The sequence below is a fragment of the Carassius auratus genome, chromosome 2, assembly GCF_003368295.1.
Source record: "Carassius auratus strain Wakin chromosome 2, ASM336829v1, whole genome shotgun sequence".
NCBI lineage: Eukaryota > Metazoa > Chordata > Actinopteri > Cypriniformes > Cyprinidae > Carassius > Carassius auratus.
Genome location: NC_039244.1, coordinates 965,511 through 974,861, shown reverse-complemented (window position 1 = coordinate 974,861; position 9,351 = coordinate 965,511).

Below are 9,351 nucleotides of genomic sequence, written 5' to 3'. Positions count from 1 at the left end.
CAATCGCCGCTCACAGCTGCGAAGACGTGACATAACTGCTTCCTTAGGGGCCTTTAGGGGGAGCCAGGGATCTACTCGGAGGAGAGGTGCGGCATACCGTAGTACATCATCAACAGGAATTCGAATGGTTTGGGTCTCCAGCTGGTGAATTGCATTTTGGTCCTGTTTCGAGCGGACAACCATTTTTGTGTTCCTCAAAGGTACGGGGTCCAGCTGCCACAGTTTTTGCACATTATGGTGGATGTCATCAGGTGGGTATTTAAAGGAAATATAATGACACTTAGTGGAGGGAGAACTAACAATATCTCTAACAGGGCCCTGTAACATCCAGCCGAGACGGGTTTTAATTGCTACAGGGGCTCCTGGGGGCCCTAACTTTACAGGCAGTATTGGAGTGATCAGGTGGGTATGATCAGCTCCTATAAGTAAAAGGGGGCTTACGTTATCATGCTGCTTCAAGGGAATCTGCCGGAGATGATTGTAGCGCCGCTGGAGGGATTTCACAGGATGAGAATGTTCGGACAAAGAAAGCTGATCAGCAGTGAAGGCATGCCTGATTGCATAGGATTTCTCTGGATGGGCCTTTGGAATAAGGGTAAAGGACACGGCGGCACCATTTAGAGTCTGGACATCCTGTCTCACCGTCCTCAGCTTCAGACTCTCAGACTCTCCTACCAACTGGAGTTTCTGGGCAGCAGGATACAGAAGGATCGTACGTTCTGACCCATCATCCAATATAGCATAAGTATCTAAAGACTTGTTTCCATTCCACAGGGTCACTTCTACTACCTTCAGCAGCACTTTATTACAATCGCTAGGATGATCTAGGTAGAAATTCTGCACTTGCCTCTGGTTTATATTACATAGGACCTGCAGATGTTTCCCATTACATTGGTTGCAGCGTCCCTTCAGATCACACTGGTTTGCAAAGTGGTCTCGTGCACACCTCCAGCAGCGTTTCTGTCCTGTGATCCAACTAATTCTCTGATCTTCAGTGAGTTGGAGAAAGTCATCACATTTACTGACATGATGTTCAGGGGAGTTACAGTAAGCACACAATGGACAGCGTGTGAATGTGGTGTTGAAGGGAAGCTGACTGGCACTATGAGGAGCTATCTGGACTTTAGGGGAGGTCACTTGGGAAGTCTTGCTACCATGGAGTATAGCTGTAGCTCTAAATGGATGAGAGGGTGGTGGCCCTGGTCGGACAGGCTGAAGGGTTCTTTCCCTTCTAGGTTGGCAGCGGGTTTCCTGGAGGAGAAGTCTAAGAGGTTATAGGAGAGGGGGCCTGGTCTGCTCAAACTCATGCTTCTCTTAAACTGACAAAAGTGCTCACTGGGTAATTTCTCTAATAGCCGCTCAACATGTGAGCCACAGGTAAGCTCAGAGAGACCTTCATGGCCCATGGACTGGAGGAGACCCACTAAAGCCTGTACTCTAAGGGAAAACTGATCTAGGCCTCTACCATCACCTATCCGGATAACAGGCATCTCCATTATAGCCCGAAGCTCTCTCAGAGCAAGCTGTCTGGGTTGGCCATAACGCTCATCTAGGGCCCGAATAGCTTGAGTATAGGGATCTTGGGCATAAACATAAGCTAAGGCAAGCCGCTTCGCCTGATCTACCTTTAAGTGATCCAATAAGATGTGATATTTATACTGCTCTGACTCTCCTGGGTCCAACAGGTTGAATAGGGCCATCTTTAACATCATATACTGACTTTCATCCTCTCTAGTAAGATCAGGGAATGAGGGACCTTCTATCTTGCTATATGACTGCAGTCGGCCTGAAGGGTGAGCTTGGTGGAACCCTAAATGGCTTGGTGGAGCTGCAGAAGTAAGATGGGGAGGGTGCACATTACGAGGCTGGGATGCTGGCGGGGCAGAATGGGTCATAGCTCTAGGCGAAATTTGAGGTGACAACATATGAGCTGGGAGCAAAGGATTACGTGAGACTGGGACTTGACAAGTAGCAGGGAACTGACTATGATCAGAAGGATTCGTATGCTGCCAGGACTGAGCTAAGGGCTGAATGGCAGGGGCATGGCTTACAAGAGGTAGATAAGACTGCTCTCGAGATAGTGAAGAAAAGGGCTTAGAATCACTTGTGGTAGCCTGGGGTAGCTTTGTAGCATGCTGGGCTTGTGATGCTACTAACTGAGGGCCAAGATTTTCAGAGGATAGTACTAAACGAGACTGTGAGGGGTGGCCTTTACCAAGCATACAACGCTGGATTAGTCTACCTTGATTTCTTACTTCTTCTAGTAATTGCTGTAAACGCTCAGTTTGAGGGTCAGGAATTGGGGCTACCTGAGGGTCATGTGGGTATTCAGGGGCTAGGGCTCTTCCATAAGAGACAGATGAAGGAGGGTATGTTGCTGGCTCCAGCTCTTCCGGTGGTTCCGGCTCTTCCTCTTGATCCTCCTCGCTGGATAGTTGAGGTGGCTCTTCCTCCTCCTCAGACTCATACTGTGGTTGATACTGAGGTCCAACGCCACAGATGCCTGCTGAAGGAAGCGGTGGTGGCTCTAGTGCTGCAGCAGAAGGTCGTGGCCGCTGATCATAATCCATGACACAGGCTGTGTCCAAATTCAGGGTCTACATCCTTCGGAGGACGCATTTGAAGGATGTTACGTCACAGCGCCGCGACGAAGGCTGTCCAAATTCGTAGGATCCTTCAAATGCGGCCCACAAATGCGTCCTCCTTTTCCCCGAATTCGAAGGATGGGTGTGGTGGATCCTTTCGCGTCCTACCTATCCCATTATTCTTTTCGGCAGGACGAAGCGAGCAGTAGCGGAGTGGGGGAGGAGTATTATTTTCGATGTTTTTTAAAAACTGGCTTTTCAAAAATATATGTTTTCAGTGGTTTTCTAGTTAGGCATTTTGTTTTAGCGTTAAGCATTTTTTTTTTTACATGTGTACGTGTATATGTAAAAAAAAAAAAAAAAAAAAAAAAACAATTACTTTTGTAAACTAGCTTCTTCCTTACTGCCTGTGTGAATATCCCCTTACACAGAGCTTATTTGTTAGTGATTGAAGCTGTTTTTAACGCTTCTAAGGACGAAAGAGGAGACAGAAGTGTTTATAAAGCTCTGGGGAGAGAACGATGAGCTTTTCACCGGCGTCTTGCTTGGCGCTGTCACGGTTGCTAGGCGACAGGATATGAGCAACGGTTAAGGGAGGGAACTGAAAGAAGGGTAGGCTGTCCAAATTCACAAACACCGACTTCCGGTTTTTGCGGTCGTCGGAGGACCCATCCTCCTTCAACCGGGTAGGAAGGATCCTAAGGAGGATGCAGACCCTGAATTTGGACACAGCTACAGTCATCATAGCGTACAGGACGCAGGGCTTGGCGATGAGGACGCTGAAGTAATGAAGGCAAGGAGTGACTGGACATCTCTACTGGTCATCATTGACTCCGGCTCGAAGGACCATGAAAAAGATTTCTGAGAGGGTTATGCAGGTGGCTGGCTTGAGACCAGTGGAGGTGTCGGTAAGAACAGTCCAGTCCAGTCACTTCAATTACACAACTTCTTTCCTTTATTAGGTATGTATTTGTGAGTATGTGTGTGTGTGTGTGTGTGTGTGTGTGTGTGTGTGGTTTCTAAGAGGAAAAAGGATATGGGATACAATTAGCTACAATACAAAGCCACAATTCATTTGAAGGATAAACATTTGTACAAGAACTTAGATTGCAGGAAATTAGCTAGATAGCCTACAAACAAAGTCAATACATACATTTTCTCTGCCCCGTAATTAATGAACCGATCATGCCTATAAATACTCAAATGCACATATTCTTACAATTACCACAGTAAGCCACATGAACAATAGAAGCCAAGTTAAACTGTTCATTCTAACAGTAGAAACATATGGAACTTACATAGTTCAGTAACGCACACAAGGCAGGAGACACGGCATTTCCAGCAGCAACTCACTAGGATTCCTCCATGTGGCATGAACAAAGGGATGATGCTATGTATACAGGTGCTGCCTAATAAAGTCTGTGGCTAATTGAGGCTAATTGAAGGCGTGGTGAACTGCATGAGAACTAAGTGGCAAAGAAATCTGAAATGTGGCAACTGCAGGACAGAGAGCAAAAACTTCCAAACAATAACAGTGAAAACTGTGAAGAGTAGCAGCCCTAGTACTGAGTCTTGAGGTACTCCATACTGCACATACTGCATACTGTGACCGATATGACACCTCTTCATTCACAGCTACGAATTGATGGTGGCCATACAAGTACTATTTAAACCATTCTAATGCACTTCCATTAATGCCAACAAAGTGTTTAAGACTATGCAAAAGAATGTTGTGGTCAATAGTGGCAATAATGCAGCACTAAGATCCAATAGGACTAATAGAGAGATACAACCACGATCAGATAATAAGAGCAGGTAAATTCCTATCAATAGAATCTAATCAACCTCTTAACTAATGACTAGTGTAAATTGAAAACTCATGTTAATATTAAAACTTAACGCAGAGCTCTACCATGCAATTGTGAATCTGGTCAAGCTCGATTAACAATTGTTTACAAAAGACGCGCTTGGGGTTGATCATGGGCCAGCCTCAGTGTGACAGTGTGTAGTATTAAAAGGCCGAAACACTCTATGATCCTTAACTACACTGCTGAAGAGGTTATAGTGGACATTTACCTCAATCTAGCTGATTTGAGGTAGCAGGAAAGAATAATGTGGGGCATCACACTGAGCCCTCCCTCCTAGAAGTTTCAAATGATGGTTATTTAAATTATATTATATTTGTGCTTCTCCAAATATGTCTGACAAGACTATATAGTTTTATCATGATAAAACTATATTGTCACTAATAAACAGCTGTATCTAATGTTTAAAATCAGCTTTCTTGACAGCTTAATCAAAAATGCGGACTCCTGGTCAAATGAAATTTCTGGGGATTAAAGTGTATTTTTCATATATTAAACCCTGTTTTCTGATACCTGTTGGATAAAGGTTCCATTGGTAAAATAAGTTTGCTTATGTTAGCTTACTAATGTTAATATTACTCTACTAATCTTTAATACATTACTATTAAAGACTATAAGGTAACCCTAACCCTAACCCTACCCCTACCCTACCCCTACCCCTATATCTAACCCTAACCCTAACTGTAACCCTAACCTGGTCCTACCCCTACCCCTACCCTACCCTACCCTACCCTAACCCACCCTAACCCCCTAACCCTATCAAAACCTTAACTGACCTAACCCTAACCTAGCACTAATCCACACTCTTATCCTAAGCCTCATGAAATGATGAGCAGGACATAGCCTTGATTAATTTCTGGTTGCCTCAATGGTAGAGTGATGGGCTTTGGATGGGGGGACCCAGGTTCGTCTCCCAATCATTGCAGGGTTGTGTTTTCAATTGTTTTATAAAAGGAAAGAAACTAGCCCTGAACTGATTCACACTCTAATCCAAATCCTCATAGAATGAAGGGCAGGAAATAGCCCTCACTTAAGGAGACAGCATTGTGTGTGGCTGGTTGGATCAGTGGTGGAGTGATGGACTTAGGATAAGGGGAAACAGGTTTGTGTCCCGATCATTGCAGGGTTCTGTTTTCTATTGTTTTATGAAGTTTTTATGTCGTCACCATGGACGAGGTTAATAGGACAAGGTATGGGGTCCATGAAAGAGACAAGGGATTTTTGGGCAAAGGTTTATGACATCTGACGGTTATCCTGGAAAGGATGATGTCTGTTCAGTTCTAAAATGCATGAACTTTGAAGAGGGGTGGACTGGTAGAAGCTTGGTGTTCAGAAATGTGCATCCGCCAGTCTCACGTTCTCGGCCAAAAAAGGGTTAAGCAGGAGGTTTTAAGTTTGGTATTGGGCTTTGGACAAGACTTTTTTTCAGGTGACCTGGCTACCTTGCGGTGTTAACGAAGGGTCACTTGCACGGTGAGTATCCAGCCTCCCTGGGTCCACTTGGACAGCACGCAGGGCAGGTGGCCTGGGGCTAACAGGTCTTAATTGGAGCCCAGTCTTCTATTGGGAAGAATCATTTGAATAGTACATTGGTTGCACCAGGGGTGGGGGAGGCGGATATATAGGGCATTAGGCCTAGTGGAAGAGTCCAGTTCAGGATTTTCTTGCCTTGATTGGTAAAGTCAGGACAGATTTTCTCTGTGTTGTAGATATTGTATTTGAGATGGCGGAAGACCTTGAGTTTCGGAGGTTGGTGAAGAGCCTTAATAGGTTCTTGACCCTCTATGACCACCAAATGGTTTATTTTTTTTTATTTATTTTTTTTGCAATGCCAAAAACTGGTTTCATACAGGGGTGGACATTTTACATGGGCACTACTGTGATGCCCTGGAGGGGGCCAGGGTGGAATTACAGGAGGCCTCAGGGAGGCGTTGGAGGGAGGCATGGCAGGTGGCGATGAGGTGGGCCCGTAAGGACCTAAAGACGGTCACTGAATCGACCCTGGCCCGAGCAACGGTGGAGGTGGAGGGGATCATGGAGGGGAAGGGTATCGAACAGGGACCAGGAGGGAAGGAGAAGGAAGGGGAAGGGGTCACAGCAGGGGCAACGCCAGTAAGCATTCTAACTGGAGCCTGGTCCCCAGTAGGCCCGTGGTTATCCTGGGGGATTCATATGTGGGACGGTTTGTGCCCATAGAGGATGAAAGGGTAGAAGTGCACTGTTATCCTGGAGGGAACCTGGCCCAGGCACTTAATGTGGTCAAACGTAGGACCCCAGTGTCAGACCAGGTCAGAAAGGTGGTTCTGGCATTTGGTTTAAATAACCGGGAGGATGGGAACCAGGCCTCAGTAAAGAAGGCCATCCAGCAGAGGCAGGTGGAGAACTTGCACATGATTAACGAGTGTATCGAGGAGGTGGGCCAGGGTATCCCACTGCTAACCAGGGAAAGATTTAAAACGGAGGGGGACAAGGTCCACTGGAAGGAACAAACAGCGGTGGCCATGTTCCGGCACTGGCTAGATTATATTGCAGCGGATTAAGAAGTGGGATTCTCAGTTGGAGAGAATTTTCTTCCTTTTTTTGAGGTTTTGATTTGGTTCATGGAGTGTTTTGGCTTTATATATTTAAGAAGTTGGTCCAAGGAGAGGACTTTTTTTTGTTGGTTGTTGTGGTTGGGTTAAAAAATTAAAATTTTCCGGGGGGAAAAAAATAAAAGTTGGCAGGGGATGCGATGATGTTCCAGGGAAAAGAACAAAACTGATTTTTGTGACAATCCTGGGTTCTGATGCTCCCTATATAAAGTAAAAAAGGAACTTAATAAGAGACGTAACCCCAGTTGTTTTAAGTGGGTTAGGGTTAGGGTTAGGTTAGGGTTAGAGTTAGGGTTAGGGTTAGGGTTAGGTTAGGTTTGGAAAAGTACAACAGCTCCCCCCAACCTAGCCCTCGTCTAGGCCGGTTTGGGATAGGGAGACTGAGGGAAAGGTGCACGGGCCCACGCTTGTCAGACTATACCATATCGCATGAGATCATCTCCGGTCTAGGAGCTGTGCTTGTCTAAGCATTGGGGCCTAAAAAAGTGAAAGTTATGTTTTTGGTTAAATTTAGGCTCTGAATTTTTTCACCCTTAAGTTTCACAGTGCTCGAGTTGAACCGGCTGGGTTCATAATTGCTGAGGTTATGGCGGTTAGCTTGAGAGTGCAGTTTGTTCCAGCACTCAATCTAGATCTAAGTAGATATGAGAACACAAAGTTCTTGACTGAACTTGTTCCAGATCGGCGAACCAGACCACAACTCGAAGGTCGCAGACCGGTAATCCCTACCCAGCATCGTGCTCTGCCAAAAAGTATTGTTTCAGCCAGACTGCCATGTTATCAAAGACGGTTAATGTCATAGTTAAATTAGGGTTAGGTTAGGTTAGGGTTAGAGGGTTAGGGTTAGAGAGTTAGGGTTAGAGAGTTAGGGTTAGATTTGGAAAAGTACAACAGCTCCCCCAACCTAGCCCTCGTCTAGGCCGGGTTAGGGTTAGGGTTAGGGTTAGGTTAGAGTTAGGGTTAGGGTTAGGGTTAGGTTAGGGTTAGGTTAGGTTAGGGTTAGAGTTAGGGTTAGAGAGTTAGGTTAGAGTTAGGTTAGGGTTAGGTTAGGGTTAGGTTAGGGTTAGGGTTAGAGTTAGGGTTAGGGTTAGGGTTAGGTTAGGGTTAGGGTTAGGGTTAGGTTAGGAGTTAGGGTTAGAGTTAGAGTTAGAGTTAGGGTTAGAGTTAGGGTTAGGGTTAGGGTTAGGGTTAGGGTTAGAGTTAGGGTTAGAGAGGGTTAGAGTTAGGGTTAGGGTTAGGGTTAGAGTTAGGTTAGGATTAGATAGAGTTAGAGTTAGGGTTAGGTTAGGGTTAGGGTTAGGGTTAGGGTTAGGGTTAGGGTTAGGGTTAGGTTAGAGAGTTAGAGGGTTAGAGTAGGTTAGGTTAGGTTAGAGTTAGAGTTAGGGTTAGGGGTTAGGGTTAGATTAGAGTAGGGTTAGGGTTAGGGTTAGGGTTTAGGTAGGGTTAGAGTTAGGGTTAGAGTTAGTTAGGGTTAGAGTTAGGGTTAGGGTTAGGGTTAGAGTTAGAGAGGTTAGGTTTAGGGTTAGAGTTAGAGTTAGGGTTAGAGTTAGGGTTAGGGTTAGGGTTAGGTTAGGTTAGAGTGTTAGGGTAGGGTTAGGGTTAGGGTTAGGGTTAGGGTTAGGGTTAGGGTTAGAGTTAGGTTAGAGTTAGGGTTAGAGTTAGGGTTAGGGTTAGGTTAGAGTTAGGGTTAGGGTTAGGGTTAGGTTAGGGTTTAGAGAGAGTTAGGGTTAGGGTTAGGGTTAGGTTAGGGTTAGGGTTAGGGTTAGGGTTTAGGGTTAGGGTGGTTAGGTTAGAGTTAGAGTTAGAGTTAGAGTTAGGGTTAGGGTTAGGGTTAGGGTTAGGGTTAGGGTTAGGTTAGGGTTAGGGTTAGAGTTAGGGTTAGAGTTAGGGTTAGAGTTAGGGTTAGGGTTAGGGTTAGAGTTAGGGTTAGGGTTAGGGTTAGGGTTAGGGTTAGGGTTAGGAGGGTTAGGGTTAGGGTTAGGGTTAGGGTTAGGTTAGAGAGTTAGGGTTAGGGTTAGGGTTAGGGTTAGGGTTAGGGTTAGGGTTAGGTTAGGGTTAGTTAGGGTTAGGGTTAGGGTTAGGGTTAGGGTTAGGGTTAGAGTTAGTTTAGGGTTAGGTTAGGGTTAGGGTTAGAGTTAGGGTTAGAGTTAGGGTTAGGGTTAGGGTTAGGTTAGGGTTAGAGTTAGGGTTAGGGTTAGGGTTAGGGTTTAGAGTTAGAGTTAGGTTAGGGTTAGGGTTAGGGTTAGGGTTAGGGTTAGGGTTAGGTTAGGTTAGGGTTAGGGTTTAGAGAGGGTTAGAGTTAGGGTTAGG